This window comes from Lycium ferocissimum, chromosome 5 (assembly GCF_029784015.1).
Source record: "Lycium ferocissimum isolate CSIRO_LF1 chromosome 5, AGI_CSIRO_Lferr_CH_V1, whole genome shotgun sequence".
NCBI lineage: Eukaryota > Viridiplantae > Streptophyta > Magnoliopsida > Solanales > Solanaceae > Lycium > Lycium ferocissimum.
Genome location: NC_081346.1, coordinates 25464622 through 25482575, shown reverse-complemented (window position 1 = coordinate 25482575; position 17954 = coordinate 25464622). Strand labels below are relative to the sequence as shown.

Genomic DNA, 17954 nt, shown 5'->3' with positions numbered 1-17954 from the left:
CCCTAGGTCTCAATTCACTTGGTTCATGCCGCTAAAGGTTCAGTTCTTATTTAGAAAGTGATAACCTAAGCCTTTAGATGATAATCCCACAGCAACAATAATAACCCATCAACTATTGAAAGTCTATTAAGTTCTAGGGTTACTGTTCCCAATTTACCATTGTAGACCCATTAGAAAGATGATAATATTAGAGATGAATGCGTAATGAAGGAAGGAATGGTTGAGACTTACCTCTCAAGAATACTCTTTCCCTAGCTTAGAATTTCACCCTAGGTGCTCATTGGAAATTGTTTTGGAGTTTTATGAATAAAGAATTTAGAACTAAGTGTTTAAAAACTGAAATTCTATCCCCGGCCGACCGTCGGCGGCGGTAACAACCGTCACTTTGTCCCGCCATACGCAAGCAGTTGCCTACTATAGCGGATCCGCTCTAAAACTTTCTTCCGCTGTGGCAGGCATATTTCTGCTATAGCGCCATCGCTACACTGGTCCAATGCCCGCCATAGCGGACACACCCAAACCCGACTGACTGCGGTGATGAGAAGTCTATCGCTATGGCGGTCCCGCAGCAACGGTACATCCCCCGCCGCAGCGGCACCTCTGAACCAGTAAGCTCGCTAATTCTTACAGTTTTTAACTCTACCACCCAACACTTCATTCGAGGCCTCACAAACAAAACATGCACGTTGATATAAAAACACCATACGGACTCACCCGTGGCCTCGAAATTTTCAACGGAGCTCTAATTTCCTACATCACCCCCTAATGGACTCAACACAATTAAATAATAATCACACACAAGCCAAGTTTTCAGTTCTTAGACTTATACATTCGAGTTTCTATTAGCTCGTTCTACCCTTGGGAAAGTTATATTTGGTAGGGTGATCCTAGATTTTTCATAACGACCGGGAGGGTCATTACATGATCACTCATATACATACATGCTAATTGGTGTCTTTGCCCAATAGCTATGACCTGCAGGAGACTAATGGTGTCCATGTAGCCTCGCTCCGGAATCTTACGTCCAATCACGAGCCTTTAACTTAGGCCACATCCTCACCCCTGTCAAATGTGCCCAAAATCTAGGTCACATCCTCAGCCTTTTTCAAATGCGTACTTTCATATATATATATATATATATATATATATAGTCACATCACTTTTAACGAGTGATTATCAAGTAGTCACATCACTTTTAACGAGTGATTATCAAGTAGTATATCATTTTCATCAAGATCATATTAACTTCTCACCACTATTGTCATCAAATTATAGATCACCACACATCGAATAATGGCATTTAACCCACATTATCACTCAATCAATAGGATATAGGAATTCCAACCACACATTATACCCGAAGACTAGATATGCTTTCTCCTATCAATCTCATAACACATACAATCAACTAATCAAAGTCTAACTCAAGTAAATCGTAACCTACCTTAACTGCAGAGCTGGAACAATGCGAATTACTCCGCTATAGCCGTTTCCTTCCGTAATGCCGCGGAACGCTCAAAGTCTAGCAATTAAGATGCTAAATAAGTCACAACATTCTAGTCAACAATATCAATTCAATAAACACCCTCCACTTTACCCCTTTCTAATGGGTGAATGCTTACTAGGCATAAATCATCCTAACATTGGCCTTATCAATCATAAACTATCAATTTATAAGGTTATTCATTCAAGTTATCTCTTACAAGCAATTTTTATGGTCAAGCTACCATCTTTATGAAACCCTAAGCTCAATTCACTTAGTTCATATCTCCAACAGTGCAATTCTTGATTAGAAGTGATAACCCAAGCCTTTAGATGATAATCACACAATAATATTCATAACCCACCGACCATTAAAGGTCTATTAAGTTCTAGGGTTACTAGTCCTCAATTCACCGTTGTAGACCCATTAGAATGATGATAATCTTAGAGATGAATGCGTAATGAAGGAAGGAAAGGTTGAGACTTACCTCTCAAGAATATTCTTGCCCCAGCCTTAGAATTTCATCCTAGGCTCTTCTTGGGAAGTGTTTTGGAGTTTTATGAATAAAGAATTCGGCTAAGTGTTTTAAACATGGCTTAGTCGTTCTGTCCGCTGCAGCGGTCTCGTTATAGCGGGCAAGGAGCTGCTGTAGTGGACGTCCACTTAATGCCCACTTTCGCTGTGGCGAGCACAGACCCGCCATAGCGCAAGCGCTACAGCGGTCCAGTGTCTGCCATAGCGGACACCCTCATTTCTGCTAAGTCCGCCGCGGTGAGAGATCCGCCGTTGCAGCGGCCCCGCCGTAGCGGTGCCATTGAACCAGTGAGCTCACTAATTCCACCAGTTTTGTACTCTACCCTCCTAAATTCATTCGAGGCTTCATAAACACAAACAAAATATGCACATCAATGTAAAAACACCTACGGACTCACCCGTAGCCTCGGAATCCCTAACGGAGGTCTAATTTCCTACGTCACCCTCCTCCCCCCCAATGGATTCAGTACAACCAAAAAATGATCACAGACAAGTCAAGTTTACAGTTCTTAAACTTCTACATTTGAGTTTCTATTAGCTCGTTCTATCCTTCGAAAGGTTCTATTGGGAGGGTAATCCTAGATTTTCCCTAACGACCGGGAAGGTCGTTACATGAAGTTTCCTTGGGAAAAGAACATCACTTAGGTAAGACTCTTAACCTTATTCTCTGAGTTTATTCTTGATATGCAGAATTTTACCTCGCTTCGTTCATTTATATGTTTGGTGACTGGACATGGACTTGTAGGAAAGAAACACGGATTTTGACAAAGTTATTTCACTAGATGCTATTGGAGACAGATTTTACGTTTCAACATGCCTCAGGTATAGTTAAATGTACGGAATATCTGTTTCTATTAGGATATATGTAGGTGTTGATGGATGATGTTGATATTCTGTCTCTAACTCTGGTTGTATTGATTCTCTTATATATCTGAATAGAGGTTCAAATGGTTAGCTCCCTTACTGTAAGTATCTCTGTTTTTATCTTCTAATTCAGTTCTGGTGCTTATTGGTTAAGATATAGGTTGGGTTCTCTAAATAGATTAATGTAATTTTCTACAAGCCAGAGAATACTATTTCTGCATACAAGTTATCTAAGGAATATATGTTGATATACTCTTGGAGTGAAAGGTTAAAAATCTTTAAGATAAGTTACACATTGCAACTTCAGTCTGTATCTTAAACTTTAGTATACATGTGCATTTTCCAGTGACATCTATTGGACCAACTTGCACCTTGTGAACAGTTGAACAAAATTGCATACATTTAACATCCACAAGTTGGATCAACAATTTTCCTTTTATAGACACAACTACAAACATTTTCTATTGCCACATTCGATACACTACGCAGTATCTAACCGACCATTATTTCTTGATTTTGTTACCAGTGAAAGATCCGCTACTGTTTTTCAATATGGTTGGCTTTTTTAATGCACTTGAAGCTACTTTTGGTTCTACTTGTTGGGTATTTCAATGTATATCTTCACTGTTGCCCTGGATGTGGTTGCGTCCACGGTCGTTGCATGCTCATGTTAGCTCATCTGTTCAGCTGTGATTTTTTCTAGCTTCTGTTAGATGATCTACTGATAATTGAATTAGCAAATGTCTATCTTTGTGATGAGTTCAGGTACACAAATACTTGATGGCAACATATGATTTGCTTTAGTTATGAATGTGCTCATTTCCTCTTAAAAATATGCAGACATATTGAAGCTCTTCCCATTTGTTTTAGTTGTGTTATGTTTCCTTTGACTATTCTTATCTTAATATCATGCATTACTCTACCGGTAATTTCTGCCGAATGCCGCTAAGAAGAAGGTTACAGAGCAGAGGATATGCATGATAGAAAACGCTACAAAGCAGAGGGAATGCATGATGGAAAACGCACCATCGTTTCCTAGATGTAAAAAGTATAGCCTGCAGATAGTTTTTGAATGTGATGTAAATAATGCAACCATGAGTGTAGACAATGTAGCACTTGCCAACATAATATGAATGGATACTTCATCTTGACTGTGTCATTATTTGTTGTCTAACTCATTATAAAAAAATTGAATCTAACAAATACATCAACTATACCTGCATACAACCCCAGCACGGGCCAACTCTGCCTAGTTTCACAATAAAAGAGCTTTGTATTCAAAGATTTATGGCCATCAATAATGGGTATCATATTGGTGGAAATATATGAGCCAATACATCTCCAGGTTGTGTTTCAATGACGAGCAAGACGGTTAACCTACTGTGCTTATCTGGTCAGATCGTTATGCCTCTCTTTATGAAATACCAGGAAATGTAAATAGAAAACATCCTTTGGAAAAGTCTAATGACATGGTGATCGACGTAATAATAATGACATTTGTTGACATGCTACCGCCTGTTTTAAGGCCACATGAAAGTTCTTTGCTGAATATATTCTTTGATAAAAAAGAACTACATCATTGATAAACATACTTCCATTAGTAATTCAGATCTTTTGGTCCTACATCCGACACTAAAGCTTAAGTCGTTTGGTCAAGAGAATTTTTTTTTTTTTTTGGAATAATTTTTCATTATATAGTGTGTAGTTATAAAAAATTTAAATGTAAAGTGGAGTTGAATTCAAAATTTGAAAGAGTGCTCCAAACCTGATTTCTAATTCCATCTTTACAAAATTCAAATAAAATATTCTCTGCTCCCCTTGGCAAAAAATATAACTAAACACAACTTCAAATCTTTGACTCCAACTCTTAGATTTCAAATAAAGTGAAAAATATCTGGAATTTATGGCCAAGCCTAGTACCCTACTAAATAAAGCTAATAAGATCTGGTTTCTACTGTTAATCTTCTCCTTGGTAAGTTCAGATTGAAGAACAGAAGTACGGAAAAAGAAGAAAAGTTAAAAGAAACACTAAATTAAAAAATATCGAATTGTACTTCCCTAATTTGGTGAATGATCAATTTGAACTGTGAATATGGTACTCCAATGAACGTTATGTGTCCCCTTTAGTCATGATTTCTTTAGTCAGGAATGGACCCGTTTTATTTTTCCCCGCGATGGGATCTCTTTATAGAAGAATTAAATTAAATAGTTGTCCATCCAATTATTCAAAGTTTTAAATCAAAACTATACGGCAAATGTGTAGCATACGTATTATATGTATATAATTATATATAATAATTTATATATACCGACTAGAAAAGTAAACAGTAGTCGGCTATTTGTAAAATGATTCCTTATACAATATCCTTACAAGAGGCGGGTGGAGTGGGGGATCCTCCAAACCATGCTGATTGAAGTAATTATAAAGAATAAGAGTTGAGCTATTCGCAAAAGCAAAATGATTTCCACCCAAAAGAAAGAAAGTCGTACTCCTCTTTAATTTTTGTACGAAATAATTCTTAAGGAGAAACTTTCTTCTTTTAATTTCAAGATAACCAAATAAAAAAAAAAAGTGACTTGCTTCATCAAAGAAAATACTTCTTTTCTTTCTCAAGAAACTTTTTTTTTTTCTCTCTCTTTTTTTTTTTTCCCAAAGTAATAAAATTAAAGATAATGCCTCATGTTTACAAGAGAATAAATTCAACATTTATCAAAAGATCTTCGGAGTAGCAAACTCAACAATTAAAAAGAGAAGATTCTTTAAACATATTGAAAGTGTATACTCGATCTCTTACTCCAAGTTACGTAAAGACCTAAACAAATTTATAACAACCTTCTTGAACCTGATACAGCAAATTAAGATGTAACAAAATAAGTTCATCTTTTCTCAGCAAAGCATACTACGACAGTAACCAATCACGTTGTTGCTCAAATATATGGGGTACATAATTTAACGTTGCATAAATATACTTGCTTGGGGTGGCCTATAAGACATCAGAATCTATACTATTAATAATAATTTGGATAAAAAATATTGACAAGTACAAAACCAAGAACTTATACAGTTGTTCCAATTAGTTACACACGTGTCGTTACATAAACATATAATTGTATACCTCACAAATGCGAAATAAACACACATCCATTCAGTTAGGGTGTGTTTGATACGGGGAGCAATATTTTTCACAGAAAATATATTTTCCTGAAAAGTAAGTAAGATTTTTACTTACTTTCTTTATGTTTGGTAAATAAACAAAAAGTATTGTTCCAAGAGTTCCGATTTATTTTTCAAGCAAACACTACATGTGGGGGAGGAGTGGGTGCGGCAGGGTGTTGGAAAGTTGACATAGTGAAATATCACTTATAAAACTTGTTTAATCTATTCTCACCAAAAAAGTTATTTTCCTGATTTTTAAAGAATGTATTTTTCTAGAAAAAGTATCCAAAACCTTTTGATCAACCTGAATTTCGTCAAAATCCCTAGCGCCTAGTTGAATTTTAACAAGTTTTGATAGTCTAGACGATACTGCAATTTGCATCACTTTCAACCACAAGTTTGAGAAGTTCACAATATCTTTTACAAGTTGTGGGGTGGTATTTGTAAAAACTAAAACTATAGCAGTGCCAAAGGGAATTTAACCCTTAAATTGAATCACTAGACAAAAGTAAAGCGATTACCTACTCTTTCCAAATTTATAAATCAGAAAAGAATTGAAGTGTTATAAATACCACGTATTGTAGATTTCCATTCAAATACACAATCATCTGGATAAACTTACTGTAACGACCCAAAATTTTTCAAGTGAATTTTAGAGTTACTTCCTTAATTATGTCTTACTAATTTTAACGAGTTGCATATCAAAGGGGGTATTGATTACTTTCATATGATATATATATATATATATATATATATATATATATATATATATATATATATATATATATAGAATACTATTTATAAGATATGTTGTATGAGATAGTAGATTAATTTAAGTGTTGATGGACCAATTTGTAGTATATATAAAAAAGTTGGGTAAGATGTGGGTAAATAATGCCCACTCTGGAAGACGGGGTAAGACATGGACAAATACATATCGTGTCCCATGAAAATAGATTCAGATTCAATGTATTTCATATAAGTGACCCGGGTAAGATGTGGGTAAATAATCCCCACTCCGGAAGACGGGATAAGACATGGACAACTATGTACCGTGTCCCATGAGCACAGATTCAGATTTAGTGTATCTCATGTGTTGCTTGTTTATGCTTCATGATTTTAGCTTCAACTTCAGTGTTCGTATATTATTTAATATACTTATACTGTTTAATTGCTTTTATGCATTATCAGGAATTTCTAAGACTTGTCCCAGGGGTAAGCTGAGAGTGTGTCGATGATCTTGCTGGGTCTTTTAGACTCACACTTGTTGATGTTTGTATGTGTGCAGGTGTTGATAACGGTAACCAGGTAGCCGATACTTGATCATTCCAGCTTACTTCAGTCCAATTCAGTCGAGGTGAGCCCTTTTAGATCATGGCGGGCTCTTCTTTTTTAGTTGACTTAGTAGTATTCCGAGCTATGTCTCGTGCTTTTGTATTCAGACTAGTGGTTCCATGACTTAGACATTTTATGGGGTTTATGGGCAGACTTAGTATTTGTATTTCGCTTCCGCACCTTTCTTTATATTATGAGACATTGGATATTATTCATCTTGTTCGTTAATCTTCGCATGATTAGTTTAGAGGGTTCGCCTTATGGGTAGAAGCTCATTAGGTGCCTTGTCACGGCTTGAGTGTCAGATTTGGGTCATGACAAACTTGGTATCAGAGCGTTAGGTTTTAATTTTCTTGGAGTCATGGAACAGTGTCTAGTAGAGCATTGCGGATCGATACGAAGATGTCTATACTTATCTTCGAGGGGTTGCATGGACATTTTAGGAACGTTTCCCTTCTTTCATTCCTCCCTCATGCTATAAAGCTTGAAGTATGAAAAATGATACACTTCGTGTTCTTACCTACGTGAGGCGGGAACAAACTCAACTATTCAGGCGTTAACGACTAAGAATTGTTTTCTCCAGGAGTTACAAAGGAGTTTTGAAAGGTAAGAGGTAAGCCTAAAGATAGGTAAAAATATAGAAGACGACTTGAGTTGAGTATTAGCTTACAAGGCTAGGATAAGTATGCACGAGTTACTACACAGATCAGGAAGATTCTAAGATTTGAGTTGTACCTTAAAGACAACATCTCTTTATGTTTCTTGAAGTAGGAGCAGAGATTCAGTTAGTTGAGCGACAATTGTGCCTACACAGTCAGTGGCATATATAGCAAGGCTACGAGCAAAGCAAGAACTACAGTTCATACAGGTTATAGTTGAGGAAATATGGGCATAATTAAGTGAATTGCCTTAAGTGTAAACAAAGAATAGAAAATGGAATTTCAGCACAGTTACAAACTAAGACCACGATCTTATGTCACAATCATGAAAGTTGACTACTATAACACAATGGGGAATATCATTTCAGTTCAGCGTGTCCAGTTAGCTATGTAAGGATATCGAGAATGTGATATACAGAGAATCAACATTGACATTTCAATCGTCACGACTTCCACATTGGGAGAATCATATTGGCCTAGTACAACATATTTCAGTTTGGGGTTTGGAGAGTTTCGAACTATTCAGTAGCAGAGACTATAAACCTTCAGGATTTTGCACTTCGAAAGGGTGTGTTAAAGAGGAGTTTCATTTTTTAAGTTTGTGTGTTGAATACACCACAGTTAGGTGATGTCATACCTAATTAGGTTCTTTGATTTTGATTTATCTTCAAAGCACGGGTATACTTTCCCTCATAGTCACAAGTATGTTGAGCGCCAAGCTCAGCATAGCAGGGCACTTTTGTCATCACAATTAGATTTGCGCTGAGTGCCAGGCTTAGCATGGCAGGGCACTTTTGCCATCGCAGTTAGATTTGCATTGAGCACAGGCTCAACATAGCAAGGCATTTTTTTCCACCGCAGTTAGATTATTGTTAGGGGCCAGGCTCAGTATAGTGGGGCGTACATGCCACTACAGTTAGCTATCTATTAGGACCAGTAGGTTGTAAAGTACGAGACTCACTATGGCCGAAAGAAACTTCAGTTATAAAGCAAGATGTTGAGCATGAGACTCAGCATACTGGAGCATGACTGTCGACTCAGTTTGAGGACGATGTGATGTATAGAGAATTTTACACATCAACAAGGTAAAAGTCGAGTTATAGAGGATGTTCGCTACATTTGGAGGTAGTGAAGTGATCGACATCGAGCGCGATTTTTTTTTTTCACAGTTCACTAATATGTGTTATACTTCGCCTAGCATGAGTTTAAGAAAGATAGTCGATACTTTATGAGGAAGAAAAGGAAAGTGAGTTGAAAGATGAATTGTTATAGCTTCAGCCCAAGTGGGTAAATGTCTTATGGTAAACTGTGCCTATAGGAAGAGGGTGTTTATAAATCTCGCCGAAGAAGACCAGCGAACCTGGCAAGTTTGGTTGAGATGACTGGAAGGTCAAGTTGAGCATTGATCGTTTGTTTTCATCAGATTGGCGCTTAACCTCATATGAAAGTGAATGCACAGTTGCTTTCGGACAAGGTTATTCCTTTATCTAAAGTTCAGTAAATATCAAGAAGTGTGTGTTCAACAAGTATGATGGCTCCTTGGACGCTGGAGTGGAATTTTGACTCTTGAGACAGTCCCACGATTTGCAAGTTCCAACAATATCTTTGAGATGTATATGATGTTTTACCTAAGAAGGTAATAAAAGTCTGACTCGATATACCGAAGCAGTTTTTCATGACTTATTGAGGTCACTATAAGTGTTCCGGGAAAATCTTTAACGTAGATGACTTATGGTTAGTCCATATTGGGCTTAAGGAACCAAAGGTTCAAATCAGCATTGGTGCTACTGCTATAGCATGGAGCATACCATAATGATTACTCTAGATACCGAGAGTACTATATAGCCGGTCAAGTACTAAGAGAACAAAATCCTACCAGAATACCATATTAGATTGGTACGATTCGAGCTAACTATAATATCTAGAAGAATTATGAAGAGATTGAGACAAGTCAAGCAGTGGATGTATATCATTTTATGTATTTAACAAGAACTTAACAATTGTCATGTAACAGACTTGACTATCACAACACCTTTTACTTTCTTGACTTAGAAGACAGTTGTTGAAACCTGATTTTTGACCTCCCGTAATTTATTTTAATTACTCGGGGTCCTAGGATAATAAATAAAATAATTTGCACCACTCACAGAGGATCTGAATAATTTCACATAATTATTCAGGCCAATATTTTACTTCTATAAATTAACAGAGGAACTTTCAAAGCTTTATTAATCATTCAGAAATTTACCAGCCTTTTTACAGCATTTTTATGAAATACTTTTGCAATTTATCAGTAGCAGAACAATTTTAAATAATTGTTCATTTAATTAACCAAAATCAAAGAAATCAGATGGGAAGGCAATTTATTTTATTTTATCCAAGGAATTTAAGTACTTAGGAGAATTTACCATCTTACCCCTCAAGCTTTGAATTTTATATGTTTGCATAATTATGTTAATTGACAAAGTTGTTTTGAAATTTTATATTTATTAGTTTTTGATTATTGTGTCCTTGCATCAATGACCATCTCATAATTAACCAATTCATGGTTCGAGATAGCTAGGGTCAATTTTGCAAATTCTAAATTCCTAATGGCTTTAATTGAAATGTCCAAACCATGGACAAATTAATTAAGGACGTTAGTGCATATTAGTCTTAATTGGTTGAAATTAATACCAAGGTGAGGCTACATGTGCAATGATTAATTGCAAGAATATTTCTGCAATTAATTAGCATAGCAAGCTATAATTGCAATCCTCATTTAATTAAGGGTCAATTAAAGGCCACTTTTGCAAAATAAGTTTTAAAGTTGATTTTAATTTAATTACGTATTTTTTTGACCATGTTTTAGTTTCTTTTTGCTATGATTAGTTACTTTAAATATCAACCTATTTTACTAAAATACTCGTTTCGCCCCTACGGGTGTATATACACATGACATACGCGTATATACCCGTGTAAATATATAAAAACATTTTAAAAAATAATAATAATGGGACCGGGGCCAGCCCACAAGGGGCTTACCCGGCCCAAAGAAGCGAGTATTATACTTCCTCAGTTATATGTATAATCGGGGGGGGGGGGGGGGGGGAGGGGGCTCATTTGGAAAATTGAAAGGGGGCTAGGGGTAAAACCCTAGCCACCCTATGCGCCTCTACACATCCCTACGCCCTCACCCCCTCCCCTCTATCCCTTCGGCGGTGAGTATGGTGGATGCAAAAAAAAAAAAAAAAAGGACGGAGCATTGAATGCTCGTCCTTTTTTCCTGATTTTTCGCTCATTTTGTATCCAAACACGGTACCAAGGTACAATCCACATTTATTATTTTATTTTTTATCTATTTTTGCAAGCTGTTAAGGTGGAGTGAACCGTTGATTTTATGGATCTTTCGATCTCGACTGTATAGTTGTGTTCTAAGTTAAAAAATGGTAATTTTGGGGGAGTACCACATCGGTAGTGTTGCTTCTAGTGTTCCTTTGGGGGCTCTATAAATAGAAACCCCCATTCACGAGTAAAGAAAGAGCAAAAAAGTTGGGCTTGGACAAAAACAAGTGTATAAGCTTAAAACTAAGATTTGAGAATCTCATACTCGAATCTCTGAGTTTAAGAGCATTTTAGTTTAAAATTTTAGTGTTTTAAGGGTCTATTTTGGCTGAAGTTTTAAAATTTTTATTTTGTTTGGGTCGTTGGCCTTGTTTGGAGAGTGGAAAGGTGCTCTCAAGTGTAGTGTGTAGTATTTTTTACGATTCGCATTTGCACCTGCCTCATTTAAGAAGGAAAGTGTCCCGGGGAAGTGCGGTTGTCAATCGTATCGGGAAAAAGGAAAAAATATACTTTTACGTAATGGTGCTCTAAATGGACTTATTTTTTAGAGTCGCCACCTAATTTTTAGGAAATTAGGAAAAATCGAGTCGAAAAGGGTTCATTTAAAACAATTGTTTTATGATTATTTTAAAGAAACCTAATCTACACAGAGTCTAGGTAAGGGTTCTGGTGATCCCCCCGGGGAAGGTGTTAGGCACCTCGGTATTAAGGATCCGCTCAATTGAGGTTTACCTACGGGTTCTAGTAATATGTTTATATAGATATAAATTGGTTTCTGATAAAAATAGTTTTTGTTTAATATTTTTGCAAATAAATATTAGTCATTTATGCAAAAATAACGCATTTCAAGAATCAAAAAGTGGTAAAATTTTACCCAGAATTGGGCGTTTGGGGTGTCGGACTAGAACAATTAGTCTAATACCCGAAGGCTCTTAGCCTAAGTAGGACCCTATGTATGTCCACCCAAAATACTTTTGACATATATATTTTTAGTACAGAAAATAGTTTTTAACAAAATAATTTTTAGGCATACTATTATAATTCATATATTGATAGTATACTCTATAATCCATTTTTATTTTATGTTTTGGTCAATTTTAGCCAAACTTTATTTTTTAATCTAAGTCTAAATAGTCACAATTAGTCCCACAGGTTTAGTCCAAATCAGTCCACACGTTCAAGTCCATATGTTTCGTAATGTCCAAATTAGTCCCATAATTTATGAAATCGGTCATTTTCGGTCAAATCATATTAAGTCAATCCGTTTGAAGTCATAAATCTTATTAAAGTATGCAAAATTGGTTTTACGTATTGTTAGAAATCGGATTTAGGCAACTTTAAATATGGGGTAGCCTTAAGGGTTCCAATTTATAGGCAAATACACAAGTATAGAATTTAAATATTGGGCCGACCAAGCCCAATTAGAGATAAATAGGCAATAAGATATCCTTAGGGCCCAAAAATTACGTATGCTCCATGCTATGTATGGTCCAAGAAAGGTTGACTTGATCTAGATACGTCGATGGGCATCGTTGGGGCCCACCAACGGGTATGGGTGGACAAAGCCAAACGGGTATGCACAATATTAGTATACTAATCAGCATAACAAAGGACTAAAATAATTACAAATCCAAAAAAATTAATTACATTGACTTGGGCCAAGCCCACATTAATAACCAAAGCGATAAACAATATCGTAAAAGAGAAGCCCAAAGCAGAGCCCAAAACTGAATGCAGAAACACAGAAGGAGGTCTAACGGACCAAAGAGATGCAGCCCAGGATCAGAGGCCCAAATTATAACTTTCCCAGATTTCCAATTAAGTGTAAGGCCCAAGTTATACGCAAGATATACCTCAAATATACACACCTAGAAGAGCAAAACAGTGTTGCATACCCTCCATATACTTGATATACACTTCATTTTTTCTAACCAAATTTTATTCCCAAAGCTATAACTACACCAAAGCTTCCAAACACTTCAATTTTAAGCTTGATCCTAGACTTTTAGTTGGTTTTAAAGACAAACAAATTTCCAGAATTACATTAATGCTGCTAAGTCGTCTGGTCAATCTCATAAGGACTCCAAAGAATCCTCTACCTCAAACTAAAAACTCTAAAACCATCCTTAAGAAACAAGTTGCTAAAGACTTGACTCAAATAATTTAGAGAAAAAAGAAAAACAATAGCTAAGTGTTACAGATGTCCCAACAGGTCTAAACTATATGACTTAAACTATATGGTCACATGAATGTCAAAATGGCATAGGAGCAAGTAGCAGTAATGAATAAATAGGAAGTGCAGAGCAATCAGGTTAGTCAGTATCAAGGTGAGGTGCACACAACATTAAATCCTACTTAGCTTTCAATGGAATCAAGGGATAACACCAGGCAAGATATATGATTGGCCTAGCTAAAGAGTTCCTTTTTGATCAAGAGGGAGCCAAATCGGTTTCTAGAAGTCATTCTTTTAGCCAGATTTTTCACTCAAGCAGGTTATAGAATCAAACAACAAGGTACTGAGTTATTTTAGGCTAGTTTTAGCTTTAAGCAAGTTCAAATACTCAAAGGCCAAGTATGCAGGTTCATCAAGTATAGTTAAGTCTAATCATGGAAAAAGGGAAAAGTTCAGACAAAGGCACTTAATAGTTCAGGAGTTCCCAAAATACTAAAGATGGAACATGATACTATCTTAGGTCTTTCAACAATATATTAGTCATGGTTTAGTTTCAAAACAAGCAAATAGGGATCAAGAATACATAATAGGCAGTCTCAGCTCGCACAAGCAAATGTCAGGAGGGAGGTGTATCACAAACAAATAGGGGACGAGTATGCATATGAGGCAATCCTAGACAACACAAGCCAATGACAGGAGGGAGATGTATCACAAAACAAGTGTCACACTCAAACCTTTGAACCAACTTCAAAGATTAGTTTAAAATCCCCACACTTAGACCATTATGTGATCATACTAGGCAAAGAGAACTAAGCAAACTGTATGTAATACAAGTATCAAATACAAGTTGCTAATGACAGACCAACATGAACATGACAAGCAAGCAACCAATATAGGACAGAGCAGTGATCCACAAGTCACACACAAGTCAAAAACCAACAAGCTAGCCACCCCCAGACCCTGTTATTCCAGTTTCAAGTTAAGAACACAACTTTCTTACACATCCTATTCCTTATTCCTCTTAACAAATTCCCAGAAAAAGAAAAGAAGATCAACAATCACACAATGTTTAGCCATCTAAACTCTTTAAGATAAACTAACAAGACAAGTTACAAGTCTTTTAGACCCTTACTTTAAACAAGTATCTAACTTAACAATTTCATAATACAACTGTGCTAGTTCAAGGGAGTCAACCTAAGATTTCAAATAGCTAATAGGATTCAAAAGGGCAAATCACAATATAGGTCAAACAAATAGTGGCCATAAAACAATAAATTCCTCTTCCAAATCTTTTAAAGTCACAGAGTCAAGAACAAGGAAATTAAGGTCCATTTTAGAAATTCTCAGAACTAGCAAAGTTCTCATATCAACACCCAAAGTTCAAACAAACAACTTTTAGGAAAGAGAGAAGTCTTCAACATACCAGTGAAAAAAAACCATTTTTTAAAAATTCATATGACAAACATTAAGAGCAACAACCTCAAATTAGGAAGACGGGGTTCAACATGATCATGACAAGCAAAGTATTAGGTCTCTTCTAGTTCAACATAGACAAGACAACACAGAATCACACAAGACACATTTCCAAGTTTTAAATTCATTTTTTCAAGGTCACTAAAGTCTTCAAAGGATACTTCAAGATCAAATATACATCAAGTTCCCACCCTTAGTTTTAAAACCAACAAGATATTCACAGAAAACGTAAACAGACCTAGGCAGACTCTCAAACATTTTGAAAACCATTTTTTTCTTCCTAAAGATTGTCAAACCCTTTCAAGACATCTCATGCCATCTTTAAGGCAACTCTAACCATCAGTAACAAGTAGAAGGGAAAACCACTCTTCTTTTAAACTCCCAAAATAGTTTTCAGCTAAGATGACTACCCTTTAGGTACAAAAATAGTCTCAAACAAGACCACAAGTCTTCATAATTCAACAAAACCAATGACAATATAACAAAAATCAGAGAAAGTAGTTCTATAGCTTTTAGAATCACACCTAAACTCCACATAAATCACATGACAGACTCATATGATCAAATCAAACACCTTAGACTAAAAATCAATGGAGCCGTAAATTCAGGACACAAACAAGCCCTTCTATCTATGTCTAAAGCTATTCAAAACATCTCATCCCTCAAATAAAGGCCTTAGAACTCAGAACCAAACTTGAACACCTCAAAATCAAAGGAAAAACCAATAAAACAGTAACCATAGGCATAGAATAGGTCTCCTCCCAATCAGACAAGCATTTTAAAAGCTTCAACACACTTATTAAACAAGAGTAAGATACATCTAATCAACTCTATATCACATTCCACATACTAAACAGTTTCATAAGCCAAAATCAGATTATGATTCAAGACACATAAATAATAATATAAACTGAAATAACAGACTGACGTAGGCTTAAAACAGTAATATTACCTTTTTAGAGGGAAACCTAAAGATCAAACAAGGGGGATTGGATCAACACTTCAACAAGCACTTGAAAACCCTTTAAAAGATGACCTTTTTTTTTGTTTTTTTTTTGATTTTTTCTTCTTGTATGTTATTTTATAGCTCATCCAAGGGACTGGCGAGATTGACGACATTGTCACACATCATATTGGAGCAGGATGGATGAAATGGAAGCTCGCATCGGGGGTGTTGTGCGATAAGAAGGTGCCGCCTATTCCAAAGAGAAAGTTCTACAAAGCGGTGGTTAGACCGACTATGTTGTATGGGACGGAATGCTGGCTAGTTAAGAAAGCTCATGTCCAGAAGATGAAGGTAGCTGAGATGCGGAGGCTGAGGTGGATGTGCGGGCATACTTAGAGAGATAGAATTCGGAATGAAGTGATTCGGAATAAGGTGGTGTGGCCCCTGTGGTGGATAAGATGCGAGAAGGGAGGTTGAGGTGGTTCGGCCATATGTAGTGGAGATGCGCCAGTGAGGAGGTGTGAGAGGATGGCAGTGATGGGTCTGAAGAGAGGGAGGGGTAGGCCAAAGAAGGCCTGGGGAGAGGTGATTCGACAGGACATGGCGCTACTTCAGCTTACCAAGGACATGACCGGTAATAGAAGGGGTGGAGGTCGAGTATCAGAGTGGAGGGCTAGTGAGGGGCCGCGAGGTTTCCTTTCTCATATTAGGAGTATTTTTACCTTGCTTCTATGTGTTGGGTCTTGTCTATCTTTGCTATTTTATCATGACTTCCTTACTCTTGCTATTTCTCATTTTCGCATTGTTTTGATTTGCTTGTCCGTATCTGACTCTTTTCCCTTGTTTTCCTTGTATTCTTTTGAGCCGAGGGTCTTTCGGAAATAGTCTCCCTACCTTCCAAGGTGGGGTAAAGTTTGCGTACAATTTATCCTCCCCAGACCCCACATTGTGGGATTTAATTGGGTATGATGTTGTTGTTGTATGTTATAGTATAGCTATAGTTTTTTAGTATTTTCAATAGACAATAGTGTGTTATAGTATCTTGGTCGTGTATTGTAGAGTATATTTCATGTATATAAGCTAGATATTTTCAGAACTTTTTCGAGACTTTTTCCAGAAAAAAGAGGATCCTCACAATGGCCAAAAGACTTTCTGCTTATAGCCTCTCAAACAGGGTTTTAAGGACAGAAATGGAAAAAATCCCATCCCCCCCCCCCCATTCTTCCCTAATTTCTAAAAATTCTAAAAGCCAACTGGATTTTTCACAATTTTGCCCAAATTCGTACTATATCCAATCACAATTACACACTAAATCACATAATACAAACAAACTGTACCCTAAATTCTAATAAATCGAAAAAATGGAATAGTACACCTAGTCATACAATACAACAAAAATGCAATGTTTCAACGGTAAAAATCGTACCTAAATAGCTAAATCGGAAGTTAAGCCCTATAAGCACTTCACTTAAACTAAAAAGAAAAACAAGAGCAATACCTCACAAAGCTAAAGCGAGAACAAGGGGCGCAAGCGATCTTTAGAAGTCTAAACTAAGAAAGACTTACGAACCACTTAGGAAGGATAAGAGCCGTAGCTACAAAGCAAAAGAAGTTGTCGGAGGCGATGCGACGATACTCACCTCGGCCTCTGCGGCGCCATTAGTTACCGGATTCATTCGGATGTACCGGCCTTAGGATAAGGAAGTCCTTTATTTTTATTGTTGAAATAGGCGGCCACTCTCTCTCTTACTTTCTTTCATTTAGTTAGGCATGGTAAAGGATCTCGCCCATGACTACTACACACGTGAAGGGCCTGAGCAACATCCCAACCCCCCTATTCGGGTAAAAATCAAAGATTAAAACAAACTAAATATGCGAAAATAAACCCGGTAACCATAAGAAAACATGATAGAGGGTGGAAATCCTCAAAAATCCGGGGTACAACGGCCATGAGACGCCATGAATCAGACTAAAGAACAAACTCTAACGCCGTCGCCATTTTTCTC

General features: G+C 36.7%; 1 long non-coding RNA gene across 1 annotated transcript; it reads left to right on the top strand.

Annotated features, from left to right (window-relative positions):
• The first annotated feature begins 405 nt into the window (after nucleotides 1–405).
• Nucleotides 406–4040, top strand: LOC132056597 (uncharacterized). Its single transcript, XR_009414855.1, has 2 exons — nucleotides 406–1150; nucleotides 1182–4040. It is a non-coding gene; the product is annotated as an uncharacterized LOC132056597 (long non-coding RNA).
• The last annotated feature ends 13914 nt before the right edge of the window (nucleotides 4041–17954 follow it).